An 18,157-nucleotide genomic window follows, 5' to 3' on the forward strand; every position below is an offset into this window, starting at 1 on the left:
TTTGACCTTTAGTAAAAAATGATAATCCATAGTGGAGAGAAACTGCGGTTATCGGGTTCATGGGAAATGGTGTATCCATCTTATAAATCTTAATCTGTGTGTGAAAACCCACCCTGGAAAGAAGCTGAATGAATGTAAAGTTGTGGGAATGATTTTTGGTAAATACACATCCCTTAAGAGACTCATGAGTGCTCGGGGCGCCTGGGTGGCTCTGTCAGTTAAGTGTCGGACTTCAGCTCAGGTCAGGATCTCACGGCTCATGGGTTCAAGCACCGTGTCAGGCACTGTGCTGATAGTGTGGAATTGGCTTCTGATCCTCTCTCTTTGTCTCTCTCTCTGTCCCTCCCTGCAGTCGCATGTGCTCTCTCAAAAAATAAACATTTAAAAAATAAAGACACTCTAGAGAATTTCTGTAATATCATACTCATTTCATATAATGGTGTTTTCATTATGGTTCACCTCTAAAGACTTCCCTATATAAGTCTTCAGTGAATTACGAGATATTTGGAAGTTTAATTGGCAATGTAAGAGCATTTTGTAAATGTTTTTAGGTACTGCTTTCTAGTATATTTGCAAGTGGGTTATAAAATGGGCTCTTTATATATATATCCTTATTTGGTTATTTATAGGAAAATTCTCTCTGGCTTTGTATGGCAAGTAGTATCTAGTCATCTCAATATTCTTTGTCCTTTGGTCCCTTATATATAGAATCCAGATTATCTCTAGGCATACCGTTAAAAAAAAATATTCCTACTTCTCAGGTTTCCTTGGGTTTATGGGAAGACTTATTTCATAGTCCTGGCTAGTGAGAAGTAGGCAGAAGTCATCAGTGTGGATTCTGGGAAAGCTGTTAAAAAGGGAACAGTCTCCAATGGCTTTTTCTCTTCAATGATTGGCCTCCATTCTTTCTCCTTCCTTCCTGGAAATCAGGTACATTCCTGGAGTTTAGGTGATATGTTGTGTACTGAGGACAAAAGCCACAGATAATGTGGAATGGCTGAAACACAAGAGATGCCTTCTCCTCCTGGTATCATTGCTCAGCCATTGGACCTGCTTGTGTGTAGACTTCTTGGTACATGGGAAGACAAAGCTCATCAGGCTGAGCACCTATGTTTCAGTCATCAGTGTATAGGCGGCACTTAAAACCATTAGGTTAGATAATTTCACCTGAGGATTGGCAAGCCCTGGGACACTTTGGCAGTTGGGGTCATGGGAGGAAGTAGCAAGTGAATTGAGAAGTAGGATCCCATGGTACAGGAGTAGATTAAGATTGGTGTCTTAATCCATTAATCCAAAGCAAGGAGCAGTGACTTGCTCAACTATACCAAATGCTGATTGGGGGAGTTAAATGAGGATGGGATTTAACCATAAAAGTCATTGGGGACCTTTTCAAAAGCTGACTTTGTGGAACAGGGTGTGCCAAAGTCTTCTTGGAATAGATTTCTGAGAAATTTGTATATGTGTTGTCCATCCTGTTCTGCCCTGTCCATTCTATCCTGAATAAAGGTAAGTGCTTCTCTTTGACCTCACAATCTATACCTTAATATTCCAGCTTTACAATGTGTTATGAATTTACTATTGCTGCTGTAACAAATCACCAAATGATGTCATAAGTCAACAAAAATTTTACTAGTTTACAATTTTGGAGATCAGAACTCTGAAAAGGGTCTCACTGAGCTAAAATCAATATGTTAACAGGACTGGAGGCTCTTGGGGTGAATCTGTTTCCTTGCTTTTTCCAGCTTCTAGATGCCTCACACTTTCCTTTCTTGGTGGATCTTTTTTTACTTCTTAAAGGACAGCAACTTCAGTCCAAGTCTGTCTCATGCTGCCATCTCTTTGACTCTTCTGCTGTACCTCCTCCTGTTTGTTTTTTTTTTTTAAAGTAAACTCTACTCTCCCCCCAACCCTCACCATGTGGGGCTCAAAATCACAACTCCAAGATCAAGTGTTGTTATGCTCTCCCGAGTGAGACAGCCAGGTGCACCGCCTATGCTACATTATTTTAATGTGACTTTTTAATGTGACTCTGTGACTTTATTCTTCCTGTTTTAATTTTACAGACGGAGAGAGTGGGGGGGGGGAGGGGCAGAAGGAGAGAGAGAGAGAGAGAGAGAGAGAGAGAGAGAGAGAGAGAGAGAATCCTGAGCAGAGTCCATACTCAGCACGGAGCCTGATGTGGGGCTCCATCCCATGACCCCAGGATCATGACCAGAACTGAAATCAAGAGTCAGATGCTCAACTGACTGTGCCACCCAGGTGCCCCTGGTATTTTCCACTCTCAAATTTTATAGTTCTAGCATGCAAACAGAAAATTGTGTGAAGATCCTTAAGTGCTGCTAATAAGTACAAAATGGTGGGTCCATATGTATCCACCTTCCAGATAAGTAAGGTGGAAGATTGCCTTACCCATGTGAGTCATCCTTCTTGCATCACCTTCTTCCATTCAGGAGGAAACCATTGTTTTTGGACATTGGCTTAGCCGTTGTATTCATCATATTTTTAATTTTCTGTGTATTATATTGCTTTAACATCTTTGGGGTCTTGCTGCCTGGCAAGAGATGACTGCCCCTCCCAAGACTAGCTAATTTGTTTTTTTGACATAAATTGTTTATTAGGTAAGAATTTTACAAATGTTAGATTAGCAGTAATAATGGAGCTGGAGAGAATTGGGTCCACTGCATGCCACCCGGTGAGAACCACTAATAGTGTGGTGGAACTCGTCACCTTTTCCAAGGCCACGGCTCTTGCCCCTGCAGATGTTGGCCTTCCCATCTCCCTATGCTTGTGGACTGGTTTGGTGATCAACTGGGTGTCAGGGTTTCTCGATAAATTAGTATGTGGAATCTTCGCCAACCCAGTAAGAATTCAAGACTCTCAGAGCCCCCACAGTGGGATTCAGCTCTCTTTTCTGCAATAGACTGAAGGCGTTGGGCAAAATTTGACTGGTTAACACCATGGTGGACAGGCTTGTCATAGATTGCACCCTTAGAAACTGGGCCACTGTGTCGCACACGAATCCAATATAGGACATGTCTTGGCTTTGTACCCCAGTCTGCATGCTTTATCATGCTGCGTTGGGCGGGGGGCCCTGTGAAGCTCAGAGAGCTGGTAGAACTGTCAGCAGTGCACCCTGAGAAGAAAGCACATTACATCAGATTGCTTCTTCCTCCATAGCTCCTGGATATACAGTACTGTATATCAAAGTGGGTTTCCCCATAAGAAATCATGGAGACTCAGACGATTCATTCCACAACCCCAAAATATTCCTATAAAAATGACTGTAATACTGTAATATAATACAGAATGGTAAAGAAAATGCAAAATATAAAGAAAAAAAATTAACCTGGATTTAACTTTGAAAGCCTTCTTGGCTGGTGTGAGGGAGGCAAGAGAGGAGGGTTATTGTGTAGGAACGACTTTCACTATTATGGGTGTTGACTATAGTACTGTATTAATGAACTCTTGTCATATACTGTATTTAATGTAACTGGCAATAGGACAGCAGAGGAAAGGGTCCATGTCTGCAGGCAGGCTGACCTAGAATGGAGCAAAGCATTCCCATCCCAAGCTTACTCTTGTATGGAAAAGCAAAGGACTGTCCCTAGGTGCTTTGAAGTGACAAAAACTACACTAGTGCCAGTTGTGGGCATCTTCCAGTGTTCTGAACAATCACTGATTTCTGCCAAACACCTCGCCTGGGACTGAGCATCAGAGCATGGGAGACAATCACCCACAGTCCCGCAGAGAGAAGGAGAGAGAACCATTGGCTCATTTGTGATCATGTGATGTTTGGCGTGATGCACTACTTGTATTGCAAGGCATCGCTCATTTATCAAGTTAAAACGTATTAGAAAGGTTTGCTCCTCTTGCGGAACACTCACAGAACAAGTTACTCACAATCCAAGGTTTTGCTGTCCTTGTAAGTGCCATCTTGGTTTACCTTTCAGCTAATGACTGTCTCCAGAGGGAAAGGCAGGACTAGCTAATCCTTAAAGATGGTAAATAACTTCCTTGGAAGCTCACCTTTCATATGCAGACCAACCACTCCAGAGCCCATACTCCAATCACCTCCTTTATCTTAACTGCCACACTCTGATCCAATATTCCTCCTGCCCTAAATCAACCTAGGGCTAGGTAGCAGGCAACTCCTATGATCCAGAGCCCCCTGGAATTACTCAGATGACACAATGTTTAGCTTTACCTTGGTCTGTCTTGCCTTTCCTGCAGGAACCCCCAACACAGCTCTGACCTATGCTTTCCCTTCATTCCTGTTTCTGCCTCCTGACCTGGTGCTTCCCTATGTGATCCTGCGTTAGCTGGTGTGCCCCCTTCTCTTGGGACTGTGCATGATAAACTTTCAGTGGCATTAACCTGTGTTACCATCCAGTCACCTTTATAATTTAAGACCCCAGCACAAATCATTTGGCACAAGGTGACTCAGTGTTTTAGTGGGGTGCATGCCTCTAGGCTGCTCTTGGCTCACTGACTACACCAAACAGCAAGTTCTGCCTGAGAGTAGTACTGGCTACTGGTGAACTTGCACTTTGGCCTTTACTGCCTTGTGCTGTATCTGCACGTCCTTTCATGGTTTTCCAACCTAAATGGTGGTAAGAGATTGATCCCAGATTCTTGCTTTGTATAGTTACTATGATTGGGTGTATGAGAGGCCCCCAGTCAACATTTTATTAATGACAAAGATGTCCTACTGGATGGGAAATCACAGAAGCATCTAGGGACAATTGGCATATATTAAAAGAGGCACAGTGAAGGCCTCCTGGAGAGTGGGAAGCACAGAGTGGTTATCCTCAGGCTACGGTGACAGTGCTGAGACTGGTCCACTAGCCTGAAATCAATGCCATTAGAGCACCACCAAGGAGGCCTTAGGAGCCAGGCATTGAACCCCAGGTGGTGGCCCTTTGTGAGAAATCTACTTTGATGGACAAGTAGGTCTGATGTGAATATGTGTTCCACTGACAGGCCATTAAAAGCTGTTGACTGTCCTTGGGAATTGTGACCCTTGGGAAACACTCATCCACTTGACTTGCTGGGGTGCTTGGGTGGCTCAGTTGGTTAAGTGTCTGACTTTGGCTCAGGTCATGATCTCACCGTTCCCGAGTTTAAGACCTGCGTCGGGCTCTGTGCAGACAGCTTGGAGCCTGGAGCCTGTTTCAGTGTGTGTCTTCCTCTCTGTCTCTTCCCCTCCTCTGCTCATGCTCTGTCTCGCTCTCAAAAATAAATATTAAAAAAAATTTTTTTGACTTGAAATTTGGCCAGGCCCATCTCATTCATCAGTAGTTAGGTGGAGGGGGCCCACCCTATGGATAACCCTGGCTTTCAAAAATGTATATGCTGCTTTAAAGGCAAATCCCTTTGATGATGTTTTCTTTGCTTCTATCACAACTTTTTCTTACTGGGAAAAAGAAAAGATCCCATCCATGGAGACTGGTGGCGCAATGTGTAATGAAAAAGGGGGGGGGGGCATTTTGTTTTTGCTTCCCTAAGACCTTTGAGGAGGTTTCTCAGCTCATATGAGGATGTCAATCTCCTGGTCAGTGTATGTGGGCACTCCCGAGTGCTGCTGCTGACCAGAATGCTAAAAAGCATTCTCCCGCAAACCAAATTATCACAAAATCTGGATTCTGCCATTATTTTTCTCTTGGATTTAGATCTCAGGCCCTCTGAAGTTGATAGGGATAGCCTAGAAAGAGAGGCTGATGGTCACAACGGGGCCACTCAGGACCACCACAGGAGCTTATCAGGTAAATACCTTTTTGTGGTTTTTAAGTTCTTTTTTTAATGTTTATTTATTTATTTTGAGGGAGAGAGAGAGAGGGAGGGGCAAAGGGAGAGGGAGAGAGATAATCCAAAGCAGGGCTCAATCCTATGAACTGTGAGATCATTACTTGAGCTGAAATCAAGAGTCAGACAGACGCTTAACTGACTGAGCCACACAGGTGCCCCATTTTTTCTTTTTTTTTTTTTTTAAGGGAAACAATCATTGTCAGGAGACTAAATGGAAAAAAAAAAGTAAAGATTGCAGCTTTTTGGGGAAGCACTCTCTGCCCCCCAAAAAGAGATCTTTAAATTTTATGTACAGAGCAGGTTCCAGGTATAGAAACCATAGTGCTCTTAGATTACTTATTGATTTTAAAAACAACAAATCCCTAGGTTCGGGGGAGAAAATAAAAGGTAAATAAATAAAAAATGTTTATACATAATATTGTAATATAGAATCGAAATAAATTCTATAATCATTAAAACAAAGTCCCATTATTAGGTCCAATTAGAATTCCAAAATGTGTATATTAAAATTTCATATACTGGGGCGCCTGGGTGGCTCAGTTGGTTGGGTGACTGACTTAGGCTCAGGCCATGATCTTACAGTTTGTGGGTTCGAGCCCCGCGTCGGACTCTGTGCTGACAGCTCAGAGCCTGGAGCCTGTTTCGGATTCTGTGTCTCCTCCTCTCTCTGCTCCTCCCCTGCTTACGCTCTGTGTCTCTCTGTCTCTCAATAATAAATGTTAAAAAAAAAATTTCATATACTAAGAATTTATATAACTTGGTTATATATGTAATAATCAAATGTATGATCACTATGTGATAGAATTTATATACTCAAAAAATATGTAAGAAAAAGATAAAAGGGATATTGATTGGCTTTTGTGCCTCTTCAACGTAATTTCTAAATTAACATTTGCTAAAATGCACTAATTGAAAAAGCTTCATAGACTTAATCAGTACTGTGGCTCAAACATAGTTATACCTGGGGATCACACCAAATGTAAACATTGTATCCATTATAATCTTTAAAAAGTAATTAAAAATAGAGGATTAATAGGTATGCCTCACTTGAACTGTAGTCTTGCCTGAATTTCCCTAATACCTACCTATTGCCCTAAAATGTATCATCTTGGATATATCTATGACAACAATAAATAATAAATGTAAATTAAGGTAACTCTTTGGCACTTACAAGTTTTTTTTTTTTTTTTTTTTTTTTTTTTTAAATTTATTTATTTATTTTTGGGACAGAGAGAGACAGAGCATGAACAGGGGAGGGGCAGAGAGAGAGGGAGACACAGACTCGGAAACAGGCTCCAGGCTCCGAGCCGTCAGCCCAGAGCCTGACGCGGGGCTCGAACTCACGGACCGCGAGATCGTGACCTGGCTGAAGTCGGACGCTTAACCGACTGCGCCACCCAGGCGCCCCTGGCACTTACAAGTTTTGTTGATGAGATAGGACCCTGTGAATTCTTTGTTAAAATAATATGGCCCAACGTAAGTTACAACAAGACCACCAAGGATTAAAACTCATATAAACCCCATTACTAAAGAGGTGTTTATCTCCACTGCTTCAAAATTAAATAACCCAGTTTTGCCTTTTCTTAAAACTGAAAATAAGTGCATAAGTAGGTAAATCCATCCACCCATCCATCCATCTATCCCTTGGCTACCTGGGTAGTAAACAGTAATGAGAGTTCATGGACTATATGAATTCCACTGCTAACCATCATATGTGATGGGGCACAGTAGAATGTTACTGATTTCTATCTCTTAACCAGGATGTTGCTAATAAAAAATAGGACTCCACGGGGCTCCTGGAATGTTCAGTCTGTTAAGCATCCAACTCTTGGTTTCAGCTCAGGTCATGATCTCACAGTTTGTGAGTTCAAGCCCCACCTTGGGCTCTGTGCTGACAGTGTAGAGCCTGGTCGGGATTCTCTCTCCCTCTCTCTCTGCCCCTCCCCTGCTCTCTTCTCTTTCTCTCAAAATAAATAAATAAACTTAAGGATCCTGAGAAACATTGCACCCGGCCAAGTCCCAGGCAGTCATCTTGGCTCTGGATATCCTGGTGAATAAATGGCCCTAGCTTCATGTTTATTGAACTGTTGAGCCATTGCCTAAAAATTGACCTCTTCAGGGCCAAGAACTCTGGGAATCTCTTGCCTCACAGATACCTAAATTACATATCTCTGCATGTATTGGAGGCCACAATACACAGTCTTGTCAGGTCACTCCGCATTTCCTTTGACATTATTGACATTACTAATAGTAACCAAGGCACACATTTCATTTCTCAAAATACACAGTTTGATGGGGCACCTGGGCGGCTCAGTCAGCTAAGAGTCTGACTCTAGCTCAAGGCATGATCTCACAGTTCATGGGTTTGAGCCCCACATCAGGCTGTCACACAGAGCCTGCTTCACATCCTCTGTCTCCCTCTCTCTCTGCCCCTCCCCAGCTTGCGCTCTCTCTCACTCCCAAAACTAAATAAGTAAACATTAAAGAAAATACACAATTCAAGGCTCTTCGAAAGGACATTGGTTAAAACTTTTGTGTCCCTGATGGCTCACAGATAGCCAGTTTAATTGGAAGATAGAATGATCTAGTCCTTGCATTGTGCAGTTCCTTTGTATTATCAGGAAGTTGTGGGAGATCATTTATATTTGTGTATCAGGTTTTGGGGTTTTGTTTGGTTGTTTTTTGGTTCTCCAAGAATACTTGGTCACTTTTTTTAAATGTTTTTTAACATTTATTTTTGAGAGACCGTGAGTAGGGGAGGGGCAGAGAGAGGGGGAGACACAGCACCCAAAGCAGGCTCCAGGCTGTGAGCTGTCAGCACAGAGCCAGACGTGGGGCTCGAACCCAGGAACTGTGAGATCATGACCTGAGCCGAAGTTGGGTGCTTAACCGACTGACCCCCCCAGGCGCCCCTACTTGGTCACTTTTGATTAGACATTTGCTGAATCTAAATCATTTTTAGAATTGTAGTATTTTTTTAATTAATTAAAAAAATTATTTTAGAGAGAGGGAGAAAGAATGCAAGGAGGGGAGAGGGGCAGAGGGAGAGAGAGAATCTTAAGCAGGCTCCATGCACAATGCAGAGCCTGACTTGGGGCTTGATCCCACAACCCTGGGATCATGACCTAAGCCAAACTCAAGAGTTAGGTGCTCAACTGAGCTACCCAGGTGCCCAAGAATTGCAGTATTTTTTGTATTGGGCTTTCCAATCCAAGACCAAGATGATTCTCCCCATTTAAGTTTTCTTCAAAGGGGTTCAATATTTTGTAATTTTCTCCCCACAAAAGCTGTGCATGGTTTTAGATCTAGTGTTAAGCATTTAAAAATTTTTCTTAGTATAATTTTATCACACATGTATTTCATACATTTTAATTTAGATTTTCTGATTGTCAGTATACAAAATGCAGGTGGTCTTTATATATTGAAATATATCTAGCAGCCTTGCTAAATTTTCTTTAAAATTCTTATTTTTATGTATTCTTTTGGGTTTCCCACATAGGCAATTGCATCATTTTAAATAACGACAGTTTTAATTTTCCACTTCAATCCTTAGATCATTTGTATTTTTTCTTGTTTTACTGACTAAATAAAATCTCCAGAAAAATGGAGACTTTTTAATGACTGGAAGTCATTATTTTTTTTTTTTTAATTTTTTTTTTTCAACGTTTTTTATTTATTTTTGGGACAGAGAGAGACAGAGCATGAACGGGGGAGGGGCAGAGAGAGAGGGAGACACAGAATCGGAAACAGGCTCCAGGCTTCGAGCCATCAGCCCAGAGCCTGACGCGGGGCTCGAACTCACGGACTGCGAGATCGTGACCTGGCTGAAGTCGGACGCTTAACCGACTGCGCCACCCAGGCGCCCCATGACTGGAAGTCATTAAATCGGCATACCTCTTGTTAATATCAATGGGATATATATTCCATCTTTACCATTTGCTTTAATGTTGTTATAAATTTTATCTTTCATAGTTTAGGGAGGCTTTCTCATGAATGATCACTGAGTTAATTATGTGCATTCCTCTGATTCCTCTGAAATGATGAAATTTGTTCCCTGATCTAATTCAAGTCCTTAGAACTGTATCTCCCTATGATAGATACCCAGTATTTGAATGAATAAATGCATAAAAGGACTCTTTAAAAACAAATGTGGTGAATTGGTTGAATTTCCAATGTTAGAGCAACCTTGTAATTCTAGGGAAACACAACTTGGACATAAAGAATTACAATATTTTAGGGGCGCCTGGGTGGCTCAGTTGGTTAAGCGTCCGACTTCAGCTCAGGTCACGATCTCATGGTCCGTGAATTCGAGCCCCACGTCAGGCTCTGGGCTGATGGCCCACAGCCTGGAGCCTGCTTCCGATTCTGTGTCTCCCTCTCTCTCTGCCCCTCCCCCGTTCATGCTCTGTCTCTCTCTCTCTCTCTCTGTCTCAAAAATAAATAAACGTTAAAAAAAATTAAAAAAAAAGAAAGAATTAAAATATTTTAAGTTTATTTATTTTGAGAGAGAAAGTGCACACACACACACACACACACACACATACATATGCATGAACGGGGGAAGGGCAGAGAGAGGGAGGGAGAGAGAGAATCCCAACCAGGTTCTGAGCCACCAGCTCAGACCCCAGTTTAGGGCTTGAACTCATGAACTGTGAGGTCATGACCTGAGGTGAAACCAAGAACTGGTCGCTCAACCAACTGAGCCACCCAGGCACCCCTAAAGAATTATATTTTTAAATTTTCTTTAAAATTTTTTTTAATGTTTATTTTTGAGAGCGAGAGAGTATGAGAGAGTGGGGGAGGGGCAGAGAGAGAGGGAGACATAGAATCTGAGGCAGGGTCCAGGCTCCAAGCTTGGAGGGGAGGTGTCAGCACAGAGGCTGACACGGGGCTTGAACCCACGAACTGTGAGATCATGACCTGAGCCAAAGTTGAATGTTTAATGACTGAGCCACCCAGGTGTCCCATATTTTTAAATTTTTGGAATGTACTCTATGTACTGGTATTTTAGAGATTTTTGTATGTTTGATTAACATTAGCATGTAATATCCTTTTCTTACTCCATCTGTTTTTTACGTGAACATAGGAGTATTCCCCTACCCTTAAAAAAATTTTTTTTAATGTTTATTTATTTTTGAGACAGAGAGAGACAGAGCATGAATGGGGGAGGCTAAGAGAGAAGGAGACACAGAATCTGAAACAGGCTCCAGGCTCCAAGCTGTCAGCACTAGAGCCTGATGAGCGGCTCGAACTCACAGACTGCGAGATCATGACCTGAGCCAAAGTCAGCCGCTAAAGCGACTGAGCCACCCAGGTGCCCCACCCCTTTTTAAAATTTGTATTAATTTAAGTAATCTCTATGCCCAACATGGAGCTCAAACTCACCACCAGAGATCAAGTGTCACATGATCTTCTGACAGCTAGCCAGGTGCCTTCCCCCTTTTTATAAACTTCAAAAGTATTTCCATATGAGCAGAATGGTTTTTTTTTATATAGGAGAAAATTCACTGGCTACATTATCTGCATCTGGAGTAGCTGTCGCCAGTTATTGCGGTTTGTTTTCTTTTCTTGGAATGATTTTGAAGCAAGCATCAGATGGTGTTATGTTTTTGAGGACTGCTGTGGTTTCCAATTTCATCTTAAGTCAGGGTGCGCGAGTTGTGTTTTTACAGGAAGTTTCCTATTTCAAAGTTAGACTCAAAATTCAGAATATTTTCTTATAATGTAGTATTTGTGGATTTTGTAAATATTGAAACTATCTGTTTCCACATTCTGTCTAGTTTATCCATTAGAGACCATAGCATCTTAGTGACAGTCGTTTTAAATTCCCGGGTTGACCATTCCAACATGCCTGCCATCTCTGAGTCTAGTTCTGATGTTTGTACCATCTCTTCAAAATGCATTTTTCCCCTTTTAGTGTGTTTTACATTTTTTTCATAGTTGATTATAAACAACCAGGTAAACAAAACTGCCATAAGTAAGACTTTAGCTGATAGTAGTAAGGTTTGGTGGAAAGGGAAGCACTGTATAGACCTATGAGTAGATCTCATTCTCTGGTGATGTTTTGCCTCTGAATTGTGAATTTCACACGTGGTCCTGTTTTTCTCCCTCTTTGGTGTGATGGGATTGCTGGAGTTGGCTGGAGGTGTTTTCCATCTCCCACGTGGAGGTTATCCGGGGGTGGAGTTGTGTCTATCCCTTCCTGCAGGTGAGTTAGGCTCCCATAAATCCCCAGCAGGTCAGACTCCGGTTAAATAGTTTCTTGTGAGGGCCGACCTCGTTAAGAAGGTTAGGATGCTCTGGCGTTTAACATGATTCCTTTTACCTTCACCCTTCCAGAAGTTTGAGGGAATTTTTCTCCAACATCTGTGGTGAGAAGCTGCTTGAGCTCCTACAGGTAAAATCCACAAATGGGGGGGGAGGGATGTGCTGTCAATAACTGGAATTTTTACCTGTCAGATTTGCCCTTGCTGGCCTCCATCAATTTGTCTGTTACAGTTCAGTGTTCTCTATTTTGGTACTTGTTGCCACAGAGGTTTGTGGTCATTGGTTTCTATCTAGAATGCTGTGATTCAGTTGCTTGTAATTCTCCAATTTGGGAGGCAATTTTTGCCCTGAAACCCCCATTTCTCTTCTGGGTGTAGAAGAATTTTTGAGGGGCACCTGGGTGGTCCTGTTGATTAAGTGTCCAAAATTGGAAAGACCTTGTTAAAGTCTCATGAACCATGAGGTTGTGACCTGAGCTGAAGTCAGATGCTTAACCCACTGAGCCACTCGGGTGCCCCTTTTATCCCCCTTTTCTTGCAGGGCAAAGCACAGACCAAGGAGCAAGCCCAGAGTGATTCACAAATTCAAGCACTTACATTACAATTAAAAAAACCCTTACTGTCACGTACTTATGCTACACTCTTGTCATACACAAGCCCAAGCTCTGTTGCTCATATAATTGATTGGTTTGGGATTATATTCTGGACATTTTTAATACTCTGGGCCTTTAAATCCTATGGAGAATGCGGTCTCTTTCTTTTACCGGGCAATTGACCAGGTAGAATCAGCTCAAGAGTTTCAGTCTGCATTCTGCGGGTTGTGGTTTCAATGTGAATTTTCACAACCTATGCAGCTTTTTTTTTTTTTTTTTTTTTTTTTTTTCTCAACGTTTTTTTAATTTATTTTTGGGACAGAGAGAGACAGAGCATGAACGGGGGAGGGGCAGAGAGAGAGGGAGACACAGAATCGGAAACAGGCTCCAGGCTCCGAGCCATCAGCCCAGAGCCTGACGCGGGGCTCAAACTCACGGACCGCGAGATCGTGACCTGGCTGAAGTCGGACGCTTAACCGACTGCGCCACCCAGGCGCCCCCTATGCAGCTTTCTTTATGTCTCTACCTAGAAGCCGTTCTACCTAGAGGGTCATCTAGCTTATGGTCCAGTTCTCAAGGTCTTGGTCCAGTTCTCAAGGTCTTTGGTGTGTCTCACTGCTGCCACAAGATCTCTTGAAGGCCGGGGTATGAAAAAATGCAGAAAACAAAAAAACTGGTATTTCTCTCTCTCACTTAAGACTGAGAGCCTGACTACCTACTGCTCGTGCCAAGATCTGAGGGCATCTTTGGGAACAAGGTCTGTTGTTGCTGATACCTACTTTTGGATTTTCAACTGCATTGAGTCCAGGCCAGGTTATACCAGAGGGGGAAAAACCGGTAAATTTGCTGCCTGTTTGGTGGTACTTTGAAATCTGAGGTTTTTCATCAGTCTACCTGCAATTATTTATTTATTTTTGGATTCCTCAAATAGCTGTTCCAGGCATTGTGTCCAAGCTTTTTATACCTTCCTTCACTCAGTGGGACAGATGAGCCAAATTGTATTTATTTCATCTTTTCCAAAACTAGAACTAATTTTTCCTGGTTTTGATTTTTCTCTCTCTCTTGATATATTTTTTAAATTTTTAAATGTTTATTCATTTTTTGAGAGAGAGAACAAGCAGGGGAGGGACAGAGAGAGAGGGAGACACAGAATCCGAAGCAGGTTCCAAGCTCCAAGCCCGAGGCGGGACTTGAACTTATGAACTGTGAGATCATGACCTGAGCCAAAGTCAGATGCTTAACCAATTGAGCCACCCAGGTGCCCCTTAACCTTTTTTTTTTTTTTTTTTTTTTTTTTTTTTAGTGATTATATTTGAGAGAGAGAGAGAGAGACAGCATGAGTAGGGGAGGGGCAGAGAGAGGGGGAGACACAGCATTAGAAGCAGGCTCCAGGCTCCAAGCTGTCAGCATAGAGCCCGACATGGGCTTTGAACCCATGAACTGCAAGATCATGACCTGAGCTGAAGTTGGATGCTTAACCAACTGAGCCGCCCAGGTGCCCCTAAACTCAAGTCTTTAATCCATTAAAAAAATTTGTTTTAACATTTTTAAAAACATTTTTAACATGAATTTTTTTATTCATTCTTGAGAGACAGAGCATGAGTGGGGGAGGGGCAGAGAGGGAGAGAGGGAGGGAGGGAGGGAGGGAGGGAGAGAGAGAGAGAGAGAGAGAGAGAGAGAGAGAGAGAGAGAGAAAAGGAGACCCAGAATCAGAAGCAGGCTCCAGGCTGTCAGCACACAGCTTGACACAAGGCTTGAACCATGAACCGTGAGATCATGACCTGAGCCAAAGTCGGATGCTTAACCGACTGAGCCATCCAGGCGCCCCAAGACTTTAATCCATTTTGAGTTAATTTTTGTATATGGTGTAAGATAGTGGTCCGTTTTCACTTCTTTTTTTTTTTTTTCTCTCCGTTTTCACTTCTTCACCCATGCCTGTCCGGTTTTCCCAACACCATCTATAGAAGAGACTGTTCTTTCCCTGTTGTATGTTCTTAATTCCATTGTCATAAATTAATTCACCAAAAATACATGAGTTTATTTCTGGGCTCTCTATTATGTGCCACTGATGCATGTGTCTATACCATACGTTTGTTTTTGTTTTTATTTTTGTTTTAAGGTTTATTTATTTCTGAGACAGAGACAGAGCATGAGTGGGGGAGGGGCAGAGAGAGAGGAAGACACAGAATCTGAAACAGGCTCCAGGCTCTGAGCTGTCAGCACAGAACCCGATGTGGGGCTTGAACTCACAGACTGTGAGATCATGACCTGAGCTGAAGTCGGTCATTCAACCAACTGAGCCACCCAGGCGCCCCTACCATACTTTTTCTTTTCTTTTCTTTTTCTTTTTTTTGATTACTCTAGCTCTGTATAATTTTGATAACAGTTTGAAATCAGAAAGTGTGATACCTCCAGCTTTGTTCTTTTGCCTCATGACTGCTTTGGTTATTCAAGGTCTTCTGTGGTTCCATTCAAATTTTAGGAATGTTTATTCTATTTCTGTGAGAAACGCCATTGGAATTTTGATAGGGATTGCATTGAATCTGTAGATTGCTTTGGATAGTATGGATATTTTCCAATCCGTGAGCATGTAATATCTTTCCATTTCTTTGTCTTCATTGCCTTTCATCACTGTCTTATAGTTTTCACCATACAGGTCTTTCACCTCCCTCATTAAATTTATTCCTAGGTATTTTATTCTTTTTCAAAAAACATTTTATTTTTGGGGCACCTAGGTGGCTCAGTCGGTTGAGCATCCGACTTTGGCTCAGGTCATGATCTCGCAGTCCGTGAGTTCGAGCCCCACATCAGGCTCTGTGCTGACAGCTCGGAGCCTGGAGCCTGTTTCAGATTCTGTGTCTCCCTCTCTCTCTGCCCCTCCCCTGTTCATGCTCTGTCTCTCTCTGTCTCAAAAATAAATTTAAAAACATTAAAAAAAATTTAAAAAAATATTTTATTTTTAAGTAATCTCTACACCCAGTGTGGGGCTCAAACTCACAACGCCAAGATCAAGAGTTGCATGCTCTACTGACTGAGCCAGCCAGGCGCCCCTAGGTAATTTATTCTTTTTGATGCAATTGTGCATGTGACTGTTTTCTTAATTTCTCTAACAATTCATTATTAGTATATAGAACACAATAGATTTTTGTATATGGATTTTGCATCCTGCAACTTTACTTAATTCATTTATTAGTTCTAATAGTTTTTTGGTGGAGTCTGTAGGGTTTTCTATACATCCTATAATGTCATCTGCAAATAGTGACATTTTTTACTTCTTCTGTTCCAATTTTGATGCATTATTTTTTCTTGCTCTGGCTAGGACTTCCAATACTATGTTGAATAAAAGTGATGAGAGTGGGAGTTGCTGCTTTTTTCCTGATCTTACAGGAAAAACTTTCAGCTTTTCCCCAGAGTATGATGGTATTTATGGGCTTGTCATAAATTGCCTTTATTATGTTGAGGTACATTCCCTGTATACCCACTTTGCTGACAGTTATTATCATGAATCAGTGTTGGGTTTTATTAAGTGCTTTTTTTGCATCTATTAAAATGATCATATGGGTTTTTGTGATTTTTAAATTGATTTTCTTATTTTTTTAATGTTTATTTATTTTTTTATTATTTTTTTAACGTTTATTTATTTTTGAGACAGAGAGAGACAGAGCATGAACAGGGGAGGGGCAGAGAGAGAGGGAGACACAGAATCTGAAACGGGCTCCAGGCTCTGAGCTGTCAGCACAGAGCCCAACGCAGGGCTCGAACCCACGGACCGTGAGATCATGACCTGAGCTGAAGTCGGACGCTTAACCGACTGAGCCACCCAGGCGCCCCTTTAATGTTTATTTTTGAGAGAGAGCATGAGTGGGCGAGGGGCAGAGAGAGAGAGGGAGAGGATCTGAAGCGGGCTCTGTGCTGATAGCAGAGAGCCTGATGTGGGGCTTGAACTCATGAACGGTGAGGTCATGACCTCAGCCAAAGTCACACTTTAGGTGTGTGACTTTTTTGTGATTTTTAAAAAGTTTTTAATTTCAGTTACTGTAGTGCTATATTATTTTCAGGTGCACAAGATAGTAATTTGTATGGTTTTTACCCTTCATTTTGCTAATGTGGTGTATTATATTGATTTGCAATGTTGAACCATCCTTGCATCCCTGAGAACAAATTCCACTTCATTGTGTAGCAATTTGCCTATATTGTCAATTTGCTGAAAATTTATTGAAGGATTTTTCATCTATATTCATCAGGAATATAGGCTTGGAATTTTCTTTTCTTGTGGCACCCTTGTTTGGTTTTGGTATCAAGATAATGTCGGTCTTATAAAGTGAACTTAGAAGTGTTCCCTCCTCTTCTGTCTTGTGTAGGCTTAAGAAGAATTGGAATTCATTCTCCTTTAAGTGTTAGAATTCACTAGTGAAGCCAGCTGTTCCTGGACTCTTGTTTGTCGGGATGTTTTTGATTCTTGATTCAACCTTGATCTGTTAGATTTTTAAATTCTTTATGACTCAGTCTTGGCAGGTTGTATATTTCTAGGAATTCAACCTTTTTTTTTTTTTTTTCTAGGTTTTCTAATTTGTTGGCATATAATTGTTTATGGTAGTCTCTTAAGAATCTTTGTATTTTGGGGCGCCTGGGTGGCGCAGTCGGTTAAGCGTCCGACTTCAGCCAGGTCACGATCTCGCGGTCCGTGAGTTCGAGCCCCGCGTCAGGCTCTGGGCTGATGGCTCGGAGCCTGGAGCCTGTTTCCGATTCTGTGTCTCCCTCTCTCTCTGCCCCTCCCCCGTTCATGCTCTGTCTCTCTCTGTCCCAAAAATAAATATAAAACGTTAAAAAAAAAAAAAAAAGAATCTTTGTATTTCTGTAGTATATGTAGTATATTTTGTGGTATATTTTTGTTTCCTCGTCATTTCTTTTTTGTTTTTTTTTTAAGTTTATTTATTTTGAGAGAGGAGAGAGAGAGAGAGAGAGAGAGAGAGAGAGAGAGAGAGAGAGAGAATGAATATCCCAGGTGCTGCCCTATCAGCATGAGCAGGATGCAGGGTTTGATCTCATGAACCTGTGAGATCATGACCTGAGCCAAAATCAAGAGACACTTAACCAACTGAGCCACCCAGGTGCCCCTCCTCTTCATTTCTCATTTGAGTCTTTTCTTTTTCTTGATGGGTCTAGCTGAAGGTTTGTCAATTTTGTTTATCTTTCAAAAGAGAGAGCTCTAGGTCTCACTGATCATTTGTAATATCTTTTTAGTCATTATTTCATGTCTTTCTGCTCTGCTCTGTTATTTCCTTCCTTATATCACTCAGCCTTCATTTTTTTCTTTTTTATTGAGTATAACTATCATACAACATTATACCAGTTTCAAGCATACAACATATTGATTTGACAATTCTGTATATTACTTGATGTGCACAATAATTGCAGCTACCACGAGTCATCATACAGTGTTGTTACAAATTCTTGACTGTAACCCTAACCCTAACCCTCTGTGACTTATTT

At 41.7% G+C, this 18,157-nt stretch overlaps 1 long non-coding RNA gene and 1 pseudogene across 1 annotated transcript in view; one reads left to right on the forward strand and one right to left on the reverse strand.

The window, feature by feature from the left end:
• Positions 1-2,355: 2,355 nt before the first annotated feature.
• Positions 2,356-4,060, reverse strand: LOC131508634 (large ribosomal subunit protein eL15-like; annotated as a pseudogene).
• A 1,465-nt stretch (positions 4,061-5,525) lies between these two features.
• The window catches only part of LOC131511085 (uncharacterized), a 44,576-nt gene continuing 31,944 nt past the window's right edge, over positions 5,526-18,157 (forward strand). The window contains exon 1 of the long non-coding RNA XR_009261336.1: positions 5,526-5,762. This is a non-coding gene — a long non-coding RNA (uncharacterized LOC131511085). The remainder of the gene's footprint in view (positions 5,763-18,157) is intronic.

Source organism: Neofelis nebulosa, chromosome 4 (assembly GCF_028018385.1).
Source record: "Neofelis nebulosa isolate mNeoNeb1 chromosome 4, mNeoNeb1.pri, whole genome shotgun sequence".
Lineage (NCBI taxonomy): Eukaryota > Metazoa > Chordata > Mammalia > Carnivora > Felidae > Neofelis > Neofelis nebulosa.